Source organism: Sardina pilchardus, chromosome 16 (genome assembly GCF_963854185.1).
Source record: "Sardina pilchardus chromosome 16, fSarPil1.1, whole genome shotgun sequence".
NCBI lineage: Eukaryota > Metazoa > Chordata > Actinopteri > Clupeiformes > Clupeidae > Sardina > Sardina pilchardus.
The window spans coordinates 30647388-30669887 of record NC_085009.1 but is presented as its reverse complement, the minus strand read 5'-3'; the positions used below and the strand labels follow the sequence as shown (position 1 = coordinate 30669887).

The window sequence follows — 22500 nt, the reverse complement described above, 5'->3', positions numbered from 1 at the left end:
TTTTTCCCAAACTGATACGAGTACGAGTATTTACATTTGTGTACTTGCCGATACCAAGTACCGATATTTCTACCACAAAATAACTAGCATAAAATTGCAATGACTTTTCTTCTCTGCTCTGATTGTTACAATAAGCATAAAATAAATATTGACAATAATGACTAATCTAAAATAAGCCTCCACACTGGCACTGTGTCCATATCTAAATTGAACAAATGATGAACTAGAATATTTGGTAACACTCCATAATAAGGGTCCTTAACTAGTCATAAACTAACCCTTTGTTAATATTTGTTAAAGGTAGGGTATGGAATTAGCTTTGTTGGCCATTTTTGCAAAATCACTTGAAATCCTATTCCTAACCCACTTATAACCACTAAGTTGGAAGCACTGAAATGGAAATTAAACACGTCAATCATCTGCGGAACGGGCAGGGCTCGAAAAACTCCGGCCAATAGTATTCCTCACCCCATATCATCATTTCACAGCTCGTTCGTCAATCTAACGTCTTACTCCTCTTCCTCCTCCCCCTCCCCACCGCGCGCGACCCTTTCGAAAGCTGGTGACCGCGAGTCAGTACTGAAACGAAACCAACTGCCTGCTGCTGCACGTCCATGTTCCCCTCTTGTTGTATGTGTCACTTCATTTCTATACAAACTAAGGCAGCGGATACCTATGGAAACTCAATCACCCACGCAATAAATAAGCTATGTAGCAAAAATTACATTTTACCGTGACACGAAGAGTGTTGTAAACATGAAATCGAAACTTAACAGCTTGGAGCTACAGTGGAATAGGCGAACCAACGGGCCAGCACTAAACTCGGATATTTCAGGAGATAATCGCCCTGGTAAGAACAAACCAGATTCTGTTCAAATATACACACCTATGGCTACTGAACCATGTACTACAACCCTTTGGAGGTGAATAACTAATGTAATTGGGGAAGTTGATGTGAGTGATTGTATGGAGACTAGAGCTCATAGTGCTGTAGACGCCAGGCTGGCATTTCATTTAGCCTGGCTCGCTCTCGCGCTGCGCATTTGAATTGTCGCTCGTGCATGGAGGGCGGGACTTGAGGTTGTATATGTTCAAATTCTGCCGTCCGTTTTGCGAATTCCGTACCCAACCTTTAATTGTTACTAAAATATCTATTTGCCACAAGTTAATGTTTTTTTTTAACTTGCCAAATAGATTTAAAACTTTTGCCAAATAGATACTTTAGTAACAATTAACACATATTAACAAAGGGTTAGTTAATGACTAGTTTGCTATTTATTAAGGACCCTTATTATGGAGTGTTACCGAATATTTTGCACTATAAAATCTGATAGCACAACAAAGCGTGATACCACAGACTCTACTGTGGACCTTTGTAAAATTGTCGTGGCTCCTTTAAGAACTCAGAGCGAGCGGCCAGACTATGTGCCACTTAACGCGAGAGGGAAAGAGAGAAGATGCTTCCGCCAAAGCGGTTAGTGGAGGAGACTTATGTATTGTTTAAACTAGTGGCCATTGAATAAAGCAGTGATTTCTCACACACTATGGGTGCCTCTCAACCTCTCACCTCGATGCTCGATCCTCGAGGCTCGTTCCCACTGATCTATAACTAACACTGGATAGACTATCCCATTGTTGCCGCCCCATCATTCTTTATGTAGATCATTGAGGACGAGGACTGAGGAAGGAAGGCAGGATGTACAAAAGATGAATGAGAGGCACCCTATATCTTGCATCTGCCTGTTGCTCATGACATAGGCTACAGTAGAAGTGAATTGGGCACTGACTTCGGCCTTGGAGAATATGATGTGACAAATGTCGACAATGACGATCTGGACTCGCGTAAAGACAGGGAAAGGTAACATTTTTCAATCTAAAAAAGACAAAATGTGTGCTAACAGAACTCTATGCAAATTAGATGTATCTACTGAAAAATAAACTCTAACTAGGCTACACTCAACTAATGCATGAAATAAGCATTGCGAGTAGGCTTCATGAAAGCTTAGTGACTGTTTGTTAAAGGAATATTTCGGTATTTTACACTTTAAGCCCGTTTTCTGTATTGCCTAAAATGAAAACGAGTGTTTGACACGAAATCTCGACGAGCAGCGAATACAGCTTCTGTCATCTTTTATCATGATTTTCGAAATCCCGGATGTACTTTTTCAGATACCTCACAACCGTGTGTGCCTAATATAACACAACAGAATTTGAATTTCACTGCGAAATTGCTATAGAAGATCGTTGAAGACCAGTTACCACTCGGTGAGCTGCACATTTTTAAAAATGAACGTTTAGAGGCGTTTTAAGGACAGAATAGTCCATGCACAAAGCGAGCAATGTTAAAGCCATACAGAGCTCCATTCTAAAGCTGCCAAATTCCACAAACAGGCTCAATCGTCGAGATTTCGGTGTCAAACACTCGTTTTCATATTAGGCAATACAGAAAACAGGCTTAAAGTGTAAAATACCGAAATATTCCTTTAAGAGCGGCAGCTAAGATTAGGAGAAACTGTAATCAAGTGGTATCGGTGGGTGATATCGGGGAAGTTTACGAGTACAAGTACGAGTACGAGTATATGGACCCAATATCAACCCGATCCCTATGCCAGTATTGGTATCGGGCCATCCCTAACTAGAATGTCTTACCTAAGTGTCTCCAGTACACAGTTTGGGTTACCAAGTCCACTACACAGTCCTTGGACCCCAATATCTCCAATACTGTTTTCACTGAGGTCCAGATTTTTCAGTTTTGAAGACGATTTGGTGAGGACAGATGCCAGACCTGCACAGCTCCTCTCAGTGAGCCCACAACTGTTGAGCCTGAAGGGGAAAACATTCCACCAGTTAACAGAGACTCTAGAAAGGATTGTGACACCATAAGACCATTAATGTTGTTGTGCTTCTGAATCTTCTTTCAGAAGATTCTGAAAGATCTGGGATACACCGCTCTACAGTATTTTGTAAGTGATTGCAGTACCAGTTTTGGCCAAAATCCTACATACAATTCTTTAATATTGACATATATACAGTACTACTTATTATCAATGTAAATGTTACCCCCCCCCCCCCCCCCCACACACACACACCCTCACACACATTTTTTGTCCATAGCTTTTGTTATCCTACTTACAGAGCTTTTTGGGATTCCTCCACTACTGGCTGCAGCCTTAGAAGACATTCATCAGACCTGCTGTACTTCTTCAAATCAAACACATCCAGCTTTTCTTCTGACGTCAGAAGCACAAACACAAGAGCTGACCACTGTGTGGATGAGAGTTTGGCTGCAGAAAGTGTCCCTGCACTCAGGAAGCTCTGGACCTCCTCCACTAAGGAGTGATCATTGACTTCATTCAGACAGTGGAAGAGGTTGAGAACTCTTTCTGATGATGGCATCTCCCTAATCTTTGTCTTAATGTAGCTGCCTATTTCCTCTTTGCTTTCATGTTGTACTTTCTTTATTAGGCCTCTCAAGAGTCTCTGGTTGGATTCTAGAGAGAGGCCAAGAAGGAAACGGAGAAACAGATCAAAGCGCCCATCTTCATGTTCCAATGCTTTGTCTACAGCACTCTTCTGTAAGGTGGTGATGGGTTTTCCTGTTTTCCATTTCAGAAGCTGAAACACTGTTCTGCGGGGTTGCTGTGGGGACATGAGATCTTTCCCCTCAGTTATTAACATCAGGATCAAATACAAAGCTGCAAGGTACTCCTGGATGCTCAGATGCACAAAGCAGTACAACTTTTCCTGATGAAGGCCTGACTCTTCCTGAAAGATCTGGGTGCAGATGCCACAGTATACTGCTGCCTCTCTGACATCAATGCCACTCTCTCTCAGGTCGTCCTCATAAAAGATCAGGTTGCCCTTTTTCAGCTGCTCATAGGCCAACTTGCCAAGAGCAAGGAGACTACCTTGGTTCCACTGTGGATCTGTGTCAAAAACCCCATCAAATTTCACACTCCTCTGCTTGGTTTGAAAAACAAGGAAATATGTGTACATCTCTGTCAAAGTCTTTGGAACTTGCTGACTTCCTTTAGTCTTGAGAAGTAATTCAATAACAGTAGCAGCAATCCAGCAAAACACTGGTATGTGGCACATAATGTGGAGGCTTCTTGATGATTCTATGTGAGTGATAACTTTGCTGGCAAGATTCTGATCACTGATCCTCTTCCTGAAGTACTCTTCCTTCTGAGCGTCGCTAAAACCTTGTACTTCTGTGATCCGGTCGACACACTCGGGAGGGATTTGATTGGCTGCTGCCGGTCGAGAGGTGATCCAAAGGAGAGCAGAGCGAAGCAAATCACCCTTGATGAGATTTGTCAGCAGAACATCTAATGAAGTGACCTTTGTCACGTCAGTCAAAATTTCATTTTTCTGAAAGTCTAGTTGCAGTCGACACTCGTCCAGACCATCAAAGATGAACAACACTTTGTTGTTCCCCTGGCTGGGAAAAGTCAACTGCTTAATTTCTGAGAAAAAGTGTTGAAGAAGATCCATCAAAGAGAGCTGTTTGTCTTTCATGCGATTGAGCTCCCTAAAAGGGAGTGGAAATATGAAGTAGATATCCTGGTTTTCAGTGCCCTCAGCCCAGTCCAGGATGTACTTCTGAACTGAGACAGTTTTGCCAATGCCAGCTACTCCCTTCATGATGACACTTCTGATTGGTTTGTCTTGGTCAGGTAAGGGCTTAAAGATGTCTGTGCATTTGATTCGTGTCTCCAGTCCAGCTGGTCTCTTGGATATGGACTCAATCTGCCTGACTTCATGCTCCTCATTTACTTTCCCACTTCCTCCCTCTGTGATGTAGACCTCAGTGTAGATCTTTTCTAGGAGAGCAGAGTTGCCTTGTTTGGACATTCCTTCAAACACACTCTTGTACTTGTTCTTGAGATTTCTCTTCAGCTCAGTCTTCCACACTACACAGAGTTCAACTACAGAATAGTATAAAACAAGAAAAATGTTAATGTAAAACCCTGTTAAACTCCAAACTAGCAACAGAGCAATTACCCCCATACGTCCAATGTGTCTTTTACACCAATGTGCCTTGTAGTGCTTTACTGATGTTCAATTGCAAATGGAAATAAAATATCTACTTATCAATAGGGCTATTGTTAAGAGCTAATCGTGACTATGACTTCCGACATTATTATGAAAATAGCATAATCAAAATATAATGATTATTATATTAACTCTTTACATGTAGTTTTTCCTGTTGGATTATATTCAACAATCAATTTGTACATTTTAAAAATGTATATTTTGAATATAAATGATATTTCCATAATCACTGAGTAATCACGTGTAATAATCATGATCTCAATTGAACAAAATAATTGTGATAATGATTTTTACCATAATCGAGCAGCCCTACTTAACAATACATAAAATACAAGACACTGACCCAAGAAATGGCTATTTTCTGTTTCTCTAATGTAGCTCTCTGATTTTTGTGAACAAAACCATAGGTAACAGAATTAAACTAGAATGCATTTCCCCGGTGGGAAGTGCGAAGAGTGCTTGCTCCGACGCGCCGCGACAGCACCCCGGCAGGAGACGCGACCGCTCGCCCTCAGGTCAAGGCGCCAAAGTTTGGCCAAGACGCGAAGCTGCTTCGAGTTTGGCGGCATTGCCCTCGATTGCCGAATTCTTACACTGACGTGACGGGTTGCCTAGGTTCACCAGTGGTATGTCCTAGAGCACCTCCAATGTAAAAATGTAGATGTCATCCCAAACACATAAAGAGATATGAGCCAAAATGCATTTTTGCTAATAGCGGCGACCCCTAGTGGCCAAATTACACCAAATTTACAGAGACTACTTTGGATGGTGTCCAAAATCATCCCGGCAAATATGGTCTTGACACCTCAAAGCGTTTCCGAGATTTGACCTCACTTCCTGTTTGGAGGCTTCGGCATCGCATTTGATTGGCTGCCACAGGCGAACGCTTTGATGTATGGAAATGAAATGTACACCTCTAAGGTCTGTAGACCTTATGTTGAATTAAGTATGAGTTGTTCACGTGTAGCCAGCATGAAACACGTAACCACTGAAGGAAGGAGGGAGCCTAAGGAACTAGGCATGTTTCTAGAACAAATACGAGTAATGTTAGGAGTATAGCTATTCTGTTTTGCGGGAACATCCGCAGTTTACTCACTGTTGAATAAGTTGCAATGTGTTAACTCTTTCAAACAGAAACGTCAGTCTGTTACATCTACCTCTTGTCCACAAACGGCATGTTGCTGAGTTGACCCACAACAGCACCAGCAACGAAGACTTTCACACAAACACACATACACACACACACACACACACACACACACACACACATACACACCACCCCCCTCAAACACAAATATCTGTCTGAGAAGTTTTGAAGAAATCCAAGGCACTCTTCGTCTTCATTAAAAAGCTTTTAATTAAATTAGAGCTAGTTCATAATTGAACAGTTTGCCAACATGTTTCGGCCTGCAGTGGCCTTCATCAGGGCTTTTAAAAGAAGTTCAAACTTCCCCCCACTTCCCCACAGAGTCGCTCGTTCTAGCCTGCAAATCATAGACATACAATATATCTATGCTGCAAATGGTTAAAGTGATGCTAGGGCCAGATGCTGCATAAGAAATGGCCTTGCCAGCTGATCGCTAACATGAGATACGTGGATGATGAGATTTCAGATCATTTTATTTTTTATTTTTTTTAAAGTATATTTTTTGGCCTTTTTGCCTTTATTATGATAGGACAGTGAAGACGTAGACAGGAAACAAGTGGGAGAGAGAGATGGGGTGGGATCGGGATATGACCGCAGGCCGGATTCGAACCTGGGTCCCCGTGGGCACTCGGACCCGTAAATGGTATGGACGCTGTAGCCTGCTGCGCCACAGCGCCCCCCTCAGATCATTTTATTTGACAAAGAACTGCACAATGCTACTACCGGAGAGATATTCATGGTAAAAGAATTGTTGCCTGCTTTACAAACCATGAGCGTACAGGAGAGCTACATCAGGTGCAGAACTGAAGTGTTGAATTAGCTTCCACTATTAAAGTAGCTCCAACAGATGTGGCATAGAGATGGGAAATAGACCAGTCTTCTAAAATGAATTGTACGCGTCGCGAACGGAACGCTTCAGTTACGCGTCCGGTATAGCTTTCCAGTTAAGTTAGCAGGGATATGCGTAGTTTGCACTGACGGGGCAGCATCGATGACAGGTCAAGTCAAAGGCTTCATAACAAAAGCCAAGCAGAAAAAGTCCTGCTATGGTAGCGATCGACCAGCGATCACGCAGTCCACCACTGCAGTTTACATGGAATAGCACTGCCTAGCTAGCTACCACAAGCACCTGCCATACACAGCTTACTTTCTCCCTCTCTTCGTAAGCCATACCCTGACGGTGTCAATGACAATCAATCAGGAGGAGTAGTTATTGAAAATAATGCAATAATGCATTTAATTACCTTTCACTGCCTTCACGTCTGCCAGGCTCCAAACTGTCTTCATAACAGCAGTTGCAATTCAGTATTAAAACAGCCTTGGTAAAGTTAAAACCAACTATTTGAACTGCAGTTAGTTTAGCCTACCCTCATAACTAGACCTCTCAAATTCCGAAATTTGAAGTCTAAATATACACACTTTATGTTGAAAGTGTAACTGTGATTACATTCTAATTAAAATCCTCGTTGCCTCCATAGACCGGTTGCCTCACGCACACCGCAGACAGGGCGACCGCTCTACTTCCGGTATTTCGCCGACTGGAGTGAAGTTTACCCAGAATGCTCAGGTCAATACAAATCATCCAAAACACACCGTCAGTATGAAACATCGTGTGATTGTCGAGTATTTAAACCAAATGAACACACACAACATCTACCAGCGCGTAAGTCCGTACTTGTCCCTCGGGGCCATGGCATTGCTAAGATCTAACTAGTTTCAGGATGAGACACCCCGTTGCGGACCATCCTAGAATCACACCCTAATTGTACCGTTGCGGACCATCTCTGATATCCAATGAAAGATATGACAGTGCAAGTCTACTATCATACCATAATGAACGTACGACAATACATGGTAAACTCCATAGTGCTGTGATAATTACATCAACATATTTTACAAGAATGGCCTTGATTTGATTTTTAAAAAAAAATATCAACATTGTATCTTAAATCACTCTGAAATGTCATTTCTGCATGACCTAAGCAATTTAAGATGAGCTATTCCGAATAATAGTATACATTCACCAACACACACGTTTTTGCTAATTATAGAGCCATCGACAGACCAAATAACACCAAATTTATTGAGGGTGCTTTGGATGGGGTCTCAAGTCATCCCACCAAATATGGCTTTCATACGTCACAGCATTTCCAAGATAGGCCCACTTCCTGTTTGGCGGCTTCGCTCGCTGAATTTAATTGGCTATCACAGGCGAACGCTTGGACGTATGAAGGCCAAATCAAGGCGGTTGATCCGCCTTGGTCTGTAGATCACGCGTGCCAAGTTTCATGACGATCGGATAAACTATGCAGCCAGTGTAGCTTTACTTTGACTTTGGACAAAATTCAAAATGGCGGAAAATCCATCATGGCGGAAAATGACGTCATATGGTGCGTTGGAATCGGCTGAGTCAGAGGATTCCAATGATATAAGTTTTATCAAAATCGGCCATACGGATCAAAAGTTACGGGCATGAACGTGTTTTCCATCTTTGACCAGGTGGTGGCGCTAGAGCGTGAGAGTGACGAGCATGAAACCTGGTGGTGTCAATCAGGGTGGTCTCCTCTATCAGCATACCAAATTTCATGACTTTATGTCTTACAGTTTGGGCTACAGATGGAAAAATGTGTGGGCATCAGTGCTCAAAAGTCGCTTTTCCATTCATTCCTATGGGGAAAAATCGACCGGAAAAACTGGAATAACGGGAGAACGACAAGGCGTATCGAAAAGCTTTATACAAGCCACCATCCTCGCATCAGGACGCACGCGTGAGAAGTGAAACGGCGTCTCTAGCTCCAAATCCCTAGGACAAGATAGGGAGACAAGAGTTGGACTTAAGATAAATAAAGATAACTAGAATGCATTTCCCGGTGGGAAAGTGCGAAGTGTGCTTGCTCAGACGCGCCACGACAGCGCCCGGTAGGAGACACGACCGCTTGTCCTCAGGTCAAAGCGCCAAAGTTTGGCCAAGACGCGAAGCTGCTTCGAGTTTGGCGGCGTTGCCCTCGATTGCCGAATTCTTACACTGACCTGACAAGTTGCCTAGATTCATCAGTGGTATGGCCCAGAGCACCTCCAATGTAAAAATGTAGATGTCATCCCAAAGACGTAAAGAGATATGAGCCAAAATGCATTTTTGCTAATTGCGGCGCCCCCTAGTGGCCAAATTACAACACATTTACTGAGGCTACTTTGGATGGTGTCCAAAATCATGCCGCCAAATATGGTCTCAATACCTCAAAGCGTCTCCGAGATTTGACCTCACTTCCTGTTTGGACGCTTCAACATAGAATTTGATTGGCTGTCAAGGGCTAACGCTTTGATGTATGAAAATGAAATGTACACCTCTAAGGTCTGTAGACCTTGTGTTTAATTAAGTATGAGTTGTTCACGTGTAGCCAGCATGAAACACGTAACCACTGAAGGAAGGAGGGAGCCTAAGGAACTAGGCATGTTTCTAGAACAAATACGAGTAGCCTAATGTTATAGCTATTCTGTTATGCGGGAACATCCGCAGTTTACTCACTGTTAAATAAGTTGCAATGTGTTATAGCCTCAAATGGATGGTAAAATAAACAGGACGACTCACCTGTTCAAATGATGTAATAGGATAAAATTTGGTTTTGATATGTCAAAGCAACCAGGCTGTTACTGGTTAACGTTTCTGAATATGAAATCGATTTTGGATTGGTTGCATGTGATAAAAGCTGTGCCATTTCCTGTCCAGACAGCATTCATATTCAGAAATACTGTACACCGGCAACAAAGACACACACACACACACACACACACAAACAACTCTTTCAAACAGAAACGTCAGTCCGTTACATCTGCCTCTTGTCCACAAACTGCATGTCGCTGAGTTGACCAGCAACGAAGACTTTCACATAAACACACACATACACACACACTTACACACACACATACACATCACCCCCTCAAACACAAATATCTGTCTGTTACGTCTGCCTCATGTCCACAAACTGCATGTTGCACAGTTCACCCACATCTACCCACAATTCTTTGATTTATAAATAACCCCACCATTAAAAAACTGCAATGTGTCAAATCTTATTATACAACAATTGGGTTCTATGAAGCGGTTACTTTGTTTCTGATTGGCCGAGAGACGTTCCATGAGTTGAGATATCCCACGATAATCCACTCGGACTTTTCACAGCTAATAATAAATCACTCCGCGATACAATGTCAAATTGTCAAGTGTAAACCGAACTGTCACGTTGCATCCAAGCTGAAATACAGACGCTCAGAACATAGAATATGACGGAGGTGGATATTAGCTAGTTGGATGGCATGTAGGCTAAGTAAAATAGTGATGTTTCAAAGCTAAAAGCATGTCCTAACCAGACGCAATGCGAGCTAACGTTTATTAGATGCTAGATTCTACATTGCTTGACAACGGGAGAGATAGAACTAACGACTGGCTTTTGGCCATAGCAACGTGCTTTTAGAACTAACGACTGGCCTTTGGCCATAGCAACCATCCATTTAGAACTAGTAACGGCAGTTTGTCCTGCATGAAGTAGAAATTTGTGGCGGAGAGAAGTTAGTTCTACAAACAAGACAGTTTTAGCGATTTAAACGTTTACATGATAATGGGAAATTAGCACAAAAAAGAAGTGGTAGAATTGTTGTATAAAAGCAATATAGCACTCGTAATCGTGGGTTGTTGTTGGATATTCCCACGGGTGTTGTTCGGCCGTAGCCTCGAGGCCGGAGGCTACGGCCGAACAACACCCGTGGGAATATCTAGCAACAACCCACTCCCACTCGTGCTATATTGCTTAAATATGTATATACTGCATGGGCAATTCCATGCAAAACTGTCAAGTCCATAACCCCACACAGCATCATACTATGATGTGGATGATGATTTCTTAAAAGTTTACCATTTCGCTCTTCTTGTTTGTACAACATATTCGATGACATTGTTAACATAATCATTTGCATTATATAAATGTAACCCCCTTTTCCACTCTTATGTCTCAACATACTGTATACTGGAGTCACATTCATAAACATAAACAGGATCCTAGGTTCTCAATTTGCTGGACTCACTTTCTACCATAAAGTTAAAGAATAGTAATAACAGAAGAAAAGGTAAGAAGGTGTTGATGGCGTGATTAACTAGTGTGGTCCCTCCACTGAAGAATTTCTATACCACTGCCCTGATGGAAATATGTAAATCCTCAGAAATGTCAAGTGACTACAGTTACTTCTACCTGCTTTGATATATCATTTCATAAAAAGAAATTTGGCCATAATAATTATATTGCAATTATATCAATTCAAGTTTTCTTTGCAGCACAAACAACAATAGGCTACAGTTTACTTTACTTCAGGGCGTAATGTTAACAACTTCGTTAACATTAAGTTTGTTTGTTTGTTGTTCTGTATTGACAGCAGACGGCAGAATGCAGGTGCACGCAATGGATATGTTTGTGAGAGTGCATTCGCTTCCACATGAACCTCGGAATGTGCTGCACCAGAACAAAGACACTGAATGCTATGCTTTCTATCGTGCGTGTGGCTCGTTTTTCAGATTTGTTTGCTAAATTTAAAAAAGCCACACAATTTAACAGAGTCGCTCATTCTAGCCTGCAAATGGTTAAAGTGATGCTAGGGCCAGATGCTGCATAAGAAATGGAAAAACTCCACTGACCAGTTGGCCTTGCCAGTTGATCGCTAACGTGAGATACGTGGATGATGAGATTTCAGATCATTTTATTTGGCAAAGAACTGGACAATGCTACCGGAGATGAGATGTTCAGGGTAACAGAATTGTTGCCTGCTTTACAAATCATGAGTGTACAGGGGAGCTACATCCGGTGCAGAACTGAAGTGTTGAATTAGCTTCCACTATTAAAGTAGCTATAACAGATGTGGGAGATGGACCAGTCATCTAAAATGAATTGTACGCGTCGCGAACGGAACGCTTCAGTTACGCGTCCAGTATAGCTTTCCAGTTAAGTTAGCAGGGATATGCGTAGTTTGCACTGACGGGGCAGCATCGATGACAGGTCAAGTCAAGCTTCATAACGAAAGCCAAGCAGAAAAATCCTGCCATGGTAGCGACACATTGAGTGTCGGAAAACTCTTAACTGTAAAAAAAAAATATATGCCCCCGACCTTGCTTTGAATCAAGTCGTAAAAATAGTTAATTATAGCCTATGTTAAGTCACGTCCCCTTCAAACACAATTACCCTATCCTCTGCAATGAAATGGGTATCCAAAATATCACATATGTTAAAGGCCGTATTGCAAGGTTTGCATTATTAAACAAATTTGCATTAGGTACTACTCATCTAAACTGTTATCCATTGTAGGCCTATTTGATGTTGCAATGATTTGAGGTTTGCAATGATTCTTCTTTCCCCCTCAATGTACTCTATTGCGTCACGTTGGGGACCACTGAACAAGCCCCCTTGAGATTGACATGAGAGAGGAGTAAAGAGAAACGGGCAAGACACGGTTCAGCAGTAAAAAGTGCAGATTATAGATAGATACATAGATATATACAGATATCCTAGATAGATACAGTATATAGACATATAGATATATATCACGTCACATTTTGCTGGTTGGGGGTGGCCTGACCAGCGATCACGCAGTCCACCACTGCAGTTTACATGGAATAGCACTGCCTTGCCTAGCCTACCACACGCACCTGCCATACACAGCTTACTTTCTCCCTGTCTTGGTAAGCCATACCCTGACGGTGTCAATGACAATCAATCAGGAGGAGTAGTTATTGAAAATAATCACGCTTTAGACATGACCAGCCTACTTGGCAGCAGCTTGCAACAGGGGGATTCATAGGTGGCACATAGACCATACAGCTAGCATGAATGCAAATATTTTTAGATCTTCTGACTAAGTTTACTGTACTTATTCAAACGACATCAGCACCACTGCCACTGGATATAAAGCAAACATTGACTTTCACTTGGTGCTTCATTGACTGTAAAAAAGTGTAATAATATTATCTATGCACTGCCTGATGTAGACTAGCTTGACTTGCTAGCTCGATGAGTTGCGAAATGATATCAGCAACACGTACTCGTTCCATATTAAACTTAGGCTACAGTTAACATAGTTTAGCTTTCCAGGCTACTTGGACCATGCACTTAATTACCTTTCACTGCCTTCACGTCTGCCAGGCTCCAAACTGTCTTCATAACAGCAGTTGCAATTCAGTATAAACAGCCTCGGTAAAGTTAAAACCAACTAGCGATGCTAGTCGCGATTAGCATTTGAACTGCAGTTAGGTAACCTACCCTCATAACTAGACGGCTTCCCAGGCTACTTGGACCATGCATTTCATTACCTTTCACTGCCTTCACGTCTGCCAGGCTCCAAACTGTCTTCATAACAGCAGTTGCAATTCAGTATAAACAGCCTCGGTAAAGTTAAAACCAACTAGCGATGCTAGTCGCGATTAGCATTTGAACTGCAGTTAGCTAACCTACCCTCATAACTAGACCTCTCAAATTCCGAAAAATGCATTAAAATAACATTGGACTACGTTGTTATTTTTGTTAAACCTTAGGGTGGCTATGATATAAATGGTGTAACGAAATTTGAAGTGTAAATATACAAACTTTATGAAAGTGTAAGCCACAACCTTTTCCTACAGGAATACATGGAAAACATAACCCCATAACCTCCATAAGGAGACCTCCCCAAATTCAGAAACATTTATTAAATTGAAATGGACAACAACGTTATCTTTGGTAAACTCTTAGGTGGCTATGATATAAATTATGTGACGAAATTCGAAGTCTAAACACACTTACTGTTGAAAGTGTAACGATTTCCATAGGACTACATTCTAATTAAAATCCTCGTTGCCTCACGCACACCACTCTACTTCCGGTATTTCGCCTGCTTTGTGGGGGTGTCATATGATCCTCTGAGTGAAATACCCAGAATGCTCAGGTCAATACAAATGATCCAAAACACACCGTCACTGAGAAACATCGTGTGATTGTCTACTATATATAACAACTGAACACATATTGTATTCAACAGCGAGTAAGTCCGTACTTGTCCCTCGGGACCATGGCATCTCTAAGAATTACCCAGTCTCAAGGTGAGACAACGATGCAGACAAGCCTAGAAATACACCATTGGTGTACCGCTGCGGATCCATCCCATGTCAGTCAATGGAGGATTGAGTAATATCGAGTTTGAAATCATGATGTCATTGAACTGCATGCGTCAGACTTGGAACAATGCTGTGCTGTGGCATACACATCTGTACCTTTTACAAGAATGGCAATAAATAGATTTTTTTTTTAAAATATCAACATTGTATCTTAAATCACTCTGAAATATCCTTTTGGCATGACCTAAAGCAATTTAAGATGAGCTATTCCGATTAATAGTATACATTCACCAACACTCACGTTTTTGCTAATTATAGAGCCATCGACAGACCAAATAACACCAAATTTATTGGGGGTGCTTTGAATGGGGTCTGAAGTCATCCCACCAAATATGGCTTTCATACGTCACAGCATATCCAAGATAGGCGCACTTCCTGTTTGGCGGCTTCGCTCGCTGAATTTAATTGGTTATCACAGGCGAACGCTTAGACGTATGAAGACGAAATCAAGGCGGTTGATCCACCTTGGTCTGTAGATCACGCGTGCCAAGTTTCATGACGATCGGATAAACTATGCGGCCAGGGTAGCTTTACTTTGACTTTGAACAAAATTCAAAATGGCGGAAAATCCATCATGGCGGAAAATTACATCACATGGTGCGTTGGAATCAGCTGAGTCAGAGGATTCCAATGGTATAAGTTTTATCAATATCGGCCATACGGATCAAAAGTTACGGGCATGAACATGTTTTCCATCTTTGACCAGTTGGTGGCGCTAGAGCGTGAGAGTGGCGAGCATGAAACCTGGTGGTGTCAATCAGGGTAGTCTCCTCTATCAGCATACCAAATTTCATGACTTTATGTCTTACGGTTTGGGCTACAGGTGGAAAAATGTGTGGGCATCAGCGCTCAAAAGTCGCTTTTCCATTCATTCCTATGGGGAAAAATCGACCGGAAAAACTGGAATAACGGGAGAACGACAAGGCGTATCGAAAAGCTTTATACAAGCCACCATCCTCGCATCAGGACGCACGCGTGAGAAGTGGAACGGCGTCTCTAGCTCCAAATCTCTAGGACAAGATAGGGAGACAAAAATGTTCTGCAAGATAAATAAATTTGATAATAATAATAATAGGAAGAACAATAGTGTGCTTTTGCAAGCACACTAATATGAAACGCACGGATAACAATAGTGTGCTTTTGCAAGCACACTAATGAACATGTCTTACTCTCTTGGAGTTTGTCAGCGATATTGTTCTGCTTCATGTTCCTCAGGAAGTGCAGTGCCATCTTGAGAGCCCCTTCTCTGGCATCACTCTCATCCTGCTCTTTACCCTCAAAGTTGTCTTGGTAATCTGGACTCAGAATCTTTTCAAATCTCTTCAGCTCATTCTTCACAAAGGTGATGATCTTCTCCTCAAGCACCTGGTGTACAAATATCTGGTTTAACTTTGCATTACAATGCCCAGGTTTTGAATACTACATTTTTGTTGTTATGTACAGTATGTAAGGGATAATGTATTGTCCGCTGGTAATTATCGGAAAATAAGCCCCGACAGGATGAACAGACCCCGAGGCGCAGCGGAATAAATACAGTAGTTCGCCACACTTGACAGTAGGTGTTGCCTGGCAATGTACTTACTAGCTGAGTTTCACTTTCAATGAAATCCCATTGCAACCAGCGAACGTATTTGTTGCGGATTAATATGAAAGATGTAAATTAAAAGCACAAAACCCGTTGCCATTGACAGCGGTCATTATATAGATTTAACAGACCTCTGCACGTTGGGAAGCCCCATTCATGTGAATGTAACTTTCTGCAGTAATGTGAGGAGCCGTGTTATAACATTGAAAAAGTGTATATCAGTGCAGCATGACATACTGTAGCTGCATCCAAACCTGGAATATGTGCTGGAGTTTCTTCTGGGTACACTGGTCACTGAAACCTTCTGATTTGCATTCTTCCATTTGACCACTGAGTATTTAAGACAAAAAAACACAAATAGATTTCCATTAGTTGTGCATGTAAGCAAGTCCACTACTTTAGATTCTGCTGTCAGTAGCACCTAGTAGCCTTTATTTCAGAAATGGTGATACTAAGGGCTGATTTGAGGGCGTTTGCGTGACAGACTTGTTAGGCTTTGGAACTGACCCATGACATGAATGCCGAATCAGGTTTAATGTACCTGTCTTTTGTCTAACATAATTCTAAAACGCCTCACAGTCAAAGCAGATAACGCAGTCTGTGACTGTGTCATTGGATAGGACGACCTGCCCAAATCTCTCCCAAACCTTACTTTTCTGGCTTACTTGCTGCACACCTTTTTCAGTCAGCCATATTGTCAGAGAAAGTCTCCTCAGTATAGGTAAACACATCATATAAACTATTGTTTGGCTCTTGAGGGAAAGGGAAAACATACATTTGGTTTTTATGGCCTAAAAAGGTTACTGACCCCTGATCTAAATAGACGCACAAGGAGTCATACATGATGGAGATCCCATCCGATAACTGAGTTTATCCCAGGGGAAATATAGCATGCATCTGATTCCATATCATCTGGTCTGTTTTAAGGACTTGCCTTGATCCATCTGTGACATCATCATTTTGGAAGTTTATGTCACGATCCTCTGACCATTCACTCTTCATGGACACACAAGTGGGCACAGGTGATGGAGGCCTCTCATGATGGAATGAGCTGTCGTGTAAAAAACAACAATTATTTCCAATAGACCTGTTGTAGAGATATCCTTAATATTCTGCCATATTGTTTCCTTTATCCTCTAAACTGATCACACAAATGTGCTATTATATACAGAAGCTATTATTTCCTAGTGCTTGAAGCATGTACAGCTCCCATTAAACTGACAGTTACAGTAAAAGTCTCAACCTTTACTCTCTTAGAGTGTCTGTAATAAGGAGCTATGTGATGTTGAATGCTACAGCAACTCATCTCACATGTGGATAGCAAGACATTGAACCTGTTAGAAAAATGTTTAACAAAGAACAGATATGCAACTTGGCTTAGATTATGCACTAAGCAGCCTACCTTTGCCCCTTTGGACTGCTGTCCTGTTTTGTGTTGACTTGTTGTTCCATGTTTCAGCCACTCCTCATATCATTCAAATGAATCTCATCACATCATGACAAGCTACAGTACAAATAACACAAATTACAACATAACATTTCTCAATTTTGCTTTCTGTTGACTTGTTTTTCCATGTTTCAGCCATTTGTCAGAGCACCCAGGTGAATCTGATCATGACAAGCCTCAATGATAATGCCTCAATGATAATGCCACAAGCCTCAATGATAATGCCACGATGCTGCTCCTCACAGTATCTTTCTAACATACAACTCGCTTTATAGTTGAGAGATATGGCAATAACAAAGCACATTTTGATCAATTCTATATTTTGCTATTGTTGCTTGTGTACCTATCAATACAAAACAAATTGTACACAAGAACAATAGGCTAGTCTACAGTAAAAACAAAATCACAGGTCTACAATCTAATGTAGGCTACATACTAGGCTACTGTAAATACTGGATAATGATAACGACTAGAAGCCCAACAGCTGGTGCAGAGTGTAACACTATTACTGCAGAGGTGAGGTGGACATCCCTGATCAGAGGGGTGTAGTATGAAGCCAGACTACTGCTTGGTCAGCTCATTTAAAGTCTGATTGGAGAAGAGGGGTGTTCTATGAAGCCAGGCTATTGCTAAATGTAGATTTAGTAGCTTTAGTAACTAACCACTGACATCTAAAAGAACATGGTACTAAGAAGCTACGGTTTTAAAAGTGGGTTGACTTCTGAACATGGATAAGTAAAAAAAAAAAAAACTGCTTCACAGTATAACCCTCAGAATTGATGTAATAACACAATCTTAAGAAACATCTGTGTCACATAAGGGAGGACATTTAAATTAGTAATTTGAGTCACTACACCCTGGGAATGTGAACATATCCCATCCCTGATTCTCGTACATGTTGATCATAGATTCCAGTGCACAGAAAGCGTACAATTTTGCCAACCTCTTCCCCAAGAGAGCTGTACAGACTACAAGTCAAACCTGTTCCTGTCCTTACAGAGAGGAGCTTATGGCTTTAGATAGTGAACCACACCTTCCAGTGAACTTGGAAACTGGTTTGACTTGAACTTAGGAAAAACAAAGAGACTATATGTGCTTAAAGCTTGTAGCAGATACTTTATCTTTGTCGTACAATTTAAAGTTAAAATATATTGCAACTCACAATTATAGGTTCTCTCATGTTTGTTAGAAAATAAAGAAACAGGAAAGACCAAATGTAACTTACATTGTACTACACGGACCACTTCACACAGACAACTTGAAATAAATGAGTTAATGTCTCCCCTGTTATAATGCTGACTCAGATATAGGCCTGACCATTGATAAAGGTTTCCAACAAACTTAACGCTGATGACTCACCGTTGAATTAAACGTTTTCCACTTGATTACGACACATCCCCACATGGTCTTCTTCAGGTGATCAGCGTCTTCTGTTTGTTTTCACTTCCCCCTTGGCTGGCTCATCTATTCCCCTCCCACACACGACACACCTGTGTGCTGCTGTCTCACCTTGATGTGACGCAATGCTCCTCAGTACTACATTCCTTTATATCTCATGAATGATCAGAAATGTTCATAGTTTCTCATGCATCAACTGAAGCATCACAGTAGGTATGGAGGGTCCATCATTATGACTTATGATTTCTTGAGCAACGCAATCACATGTTCAAACCTAACATCCTTTACCCTTCAGAACTGTTAACACTAACCCCCATCCTCAATATGTTATTTTATTGACCTTTGGGATTGTCAAAGTTTTGCTTACTTTTTTTTCTGGCATCTACTTCCTGATTTTTTGGTCAACGATTCCCGGGACACTGTAACTAACACCGAGGCACATGAATCTTGGTGAGCATGTAGCCCCAGTAGACTTTTACGGAAAAAATTAGTTTGGTCCCCGGGGGCCACTGCACCCCATGTCTGTCCCAGGTTGCAGTCTGGCCATAGATACTTCGTCTTAGTTCATGTCCAGAGGTGGGCACAAATACATCAAAAACTATTTTGTTACAAAATACAAATACTGGCTTAGAAAATGTAACAAAATAAAATACAAAATACTGATGTGAAAAATGTATTTAATTAAAATACAAGTAATTAGTAATTAGAAAATACAAAAATACCCCCACAATAATCATGGTATACCAACTTTTAAAATAAACTACAAGAAATCCTATTTTTTTTATTGGCTGACAGAGGCCTAAATTCTTTACATTGGGCTGAAGTAGCCTGGTCCTACCATACTCTCGTACGTTCATAATGTACAGAGAGTCTGGCCACTTTTCTTTGCCAAGCATGAATTTCCTTGAATGCGGACATTTTATTGTTTAAAACAATTGGATCTGCCCAGAGCCACTCAGATCTGCCATAACCAATCGCTATACATTTGGTCGCGAGGAGACATGCTCAAACTAGCGACCTCAACATCATCGTTCTCAGCTACTCCCTCTGTTCGCTGATTGGACCTGCACATTTTTGTTTTGAGAAAACCTGTAAATATACCGCAGGCCCAAACTACGTAGTGAAGTGAAATGAAAACTGAACGGAAGTACGTAGGAAGGCGGAGCCATGAAGTAGATCTAGTAAAAAAAATGTAATCAGCATCCCATATCAATATAAACGATGATTGAACCGACAACAAGCAGGCTTTGCAACAGTGGAATCAACTGTGATAAAGCAAACTACCCCCATGATTTTCCGTGTTCAATGAAAGTAGTACGACAGATTGAACAGGTTAGCCTTTTTAAATTGAACAGCATTTCCCTTTTTTTTCTATAAATGCATGCCTTTGCCTTCATACATGACTGACAACTGACTCTAAATACAATCCCTCAAAATATTTTGTTACAAATTACATTTGATTTTTTCCAATCCTGCAAAATACAAATTACAAAATACACTAAAGTAATTAAATACGTATTTAAAATACATATAATTGAAATACTGCCCATGTCTGTTCATGTCTATGGGCGCAAAACGGGGATCACTTCCTCTGCATAAAGGGGGTGTGTCATGCGTGTCATGTCCATAGACTTCAATGGAACAGCTCTGGATAAAGGGGGATTTTGCCCCCCCTCCCTCTTGCGATTTGGGTTCCAGGAAGTGGCTTCTCATGAAGTATCTTGCTCCGCCCTTAATGATCTTTGGTCTGGCCTACTGACCAGTCTGCCTCCCCCCCACATCCATGCACTGGCCTTAGTTCATTTTTGGCTTATCGTCGGGGCGACGATAACACAAGCTGGGGGTAGAATGTAGCAGGGTCAAGTGCTTAGCACCAAATGGGTAGCAATGAACTTGTTCTTCTTGCCCTGCCCCTCCTCTGCTTAATTGCTTGCACCTTAAGGCTGTCAATGCCTTATAAAGGGGTAGAAGAGAGGCCATGTTGAAATGGGTCTGTTGGATGCGTTATCCCCAGATGGCTCTCACCGCAGCTACATGGGCTCAGTTCCTAGCTTTGGTCAAGTGCAGTAGACCTACAGTATGGCTGTTTTGGTCAAGTACAGTAGTACTACAGTATGGCTGCTTTGGTCAAGTGCAGTAGAACTACAGTAGGCTATGGCTGTTTTGCAGCAAGCCAGCAAGTAGAGCGCTGGGGGGTGCTATAGCTCCCCCTGGATTAGCCATAGCACCCCCATAGCTCCCCCTGGATTAGCCATAGCACCCCCATAGCTCCCCCTGGATTAGCTGTAGATCCCCTGGATTAGCCTTAGCACCCCCATAGCTCCCCCTGGATTAGCCATAGCACCCCCAAGAAAATATCCAATTTTCAAATATTCAATTATATTCTCTATTATTTGTTGTGTGGTAACATTTCAGCCAGAAAATAAAAAAGCTATCAACGAACAGATTGTTTTAGACACAGAACAATGATGATTCGGTCATAACCTTTGACCCAATTTATTTTCAAGTTGCAGGCAGCGGCAATGTTGAGTGTGCAGTGTGATGTGGTGCTAGAGTGTAGAGACAATAGATGAGTGATCAACATTTAACAATGCATCGTGTTTTTTTTATTTATTAAGTGTATATTTTTGGGGCTTTTTTGCCTTTATTTGTATAGGACAGTGAAGGGTGAGACAGGAAGTTAGTGGGAGAGAGAGATGGGGTGGAAAATGAGTGCAGGCCGGATTCAAACCTGGGTCAATACAAGCCTAATAAATGATTGATAATGCTATAGCCTATTAACACATACCTTAAAGTGTTACCATGTGTTTATATTCAAAACATCCTTTATACAATATTAGCTTTAAGGTAACACTTTACTTGACAGGTAAGTGCATAATACATTCATAGCAGCTGTCATAAAACATTTTTGTTGTTTAATCGATCCAGCCTTATATTTCATGAATATCTTATGAAGCCTTCATCAAACGTCACTTTACTATACAAGTATTCATAATCACTGAGTTCAACACTGGGAGGTAAACTAGCCTACATTCAGCTAATCCGTATAGTGTAACCTGGAATGGTTGGACATTCCCAGTAGCAAAAGATGAGAAATCATCTGCAAAAGTTACATTATCAAACAAATACATTATGAAATAAAAACTATTTGCTTGACCATGTTCCAGGACCTCTCTGGGGGCTGATGGGTTTGATCTCAGTGCTGATGCTAAAGCTGTGAAACCTTCATCTCTTATACTGCATCCCCATAGTATAGTCCATGTTTAATTTATTTAATTAATACATTAATATTCAATGTATTTCCATATAGTATAGTCCATGTATTTGTAGATGTTTACAGTTTGGATGTTTCTTCAGTTCAGAGAGCAGTCTTTCTGGCACTGGAGTAGCCCACTGACTCAGATGTGATGAGATCAGGGAAGAGGTTTGGAACAAAAATGGCAATGCTGCTTTGCGATTGTTGGACTTTTGGTATGAATGTTGAATGTCTCATGAAACAGTCATGAATGCTTTATGTGCAGTTTATGACAGCTGCTATGAATGTGTTATGAACTCATCCGTCAAGTTAAGTGTTACCAATATTACTTACAATGTTCATATTTACATAAGTGACTTTAAAACATATTAGTTCAAATATGAATGTGCTGCAACACTTATTTATGCACAGTGTAAAAACATGA

At 41.3% G+C, this 22500-nt stretch overlaps 1 protein-coding gene and 1 long non-coding RNA gene across 2 annotated transcripts in view; both read right to left on the bottom strand.

The window, feature by feature from the left end:
• The window catches only part of LOC134059977 (protein NLRC5-like), a 118272-nt gene that overhangs the window by 21717 nt on the left and 74055 nt on the right, over nucleotides 1-22500 (bottom strand). The window lies entirely within an intron of this gene.
• On the bottom strand, nucleotides 16948-18848 carry LOC134059987 (uncharacterized). Its single transcript, XR_009935110.1, has 3 exons — nucleotides 18782-18848; nucleotides 17378-17479; nucleotides 16948-17026 (listed from the first exon to the last, which is right to left on the bottom strand). It is a non-coding gene; the product is annotated as an uncharacterized LOC134059987 (long non-coding RNA).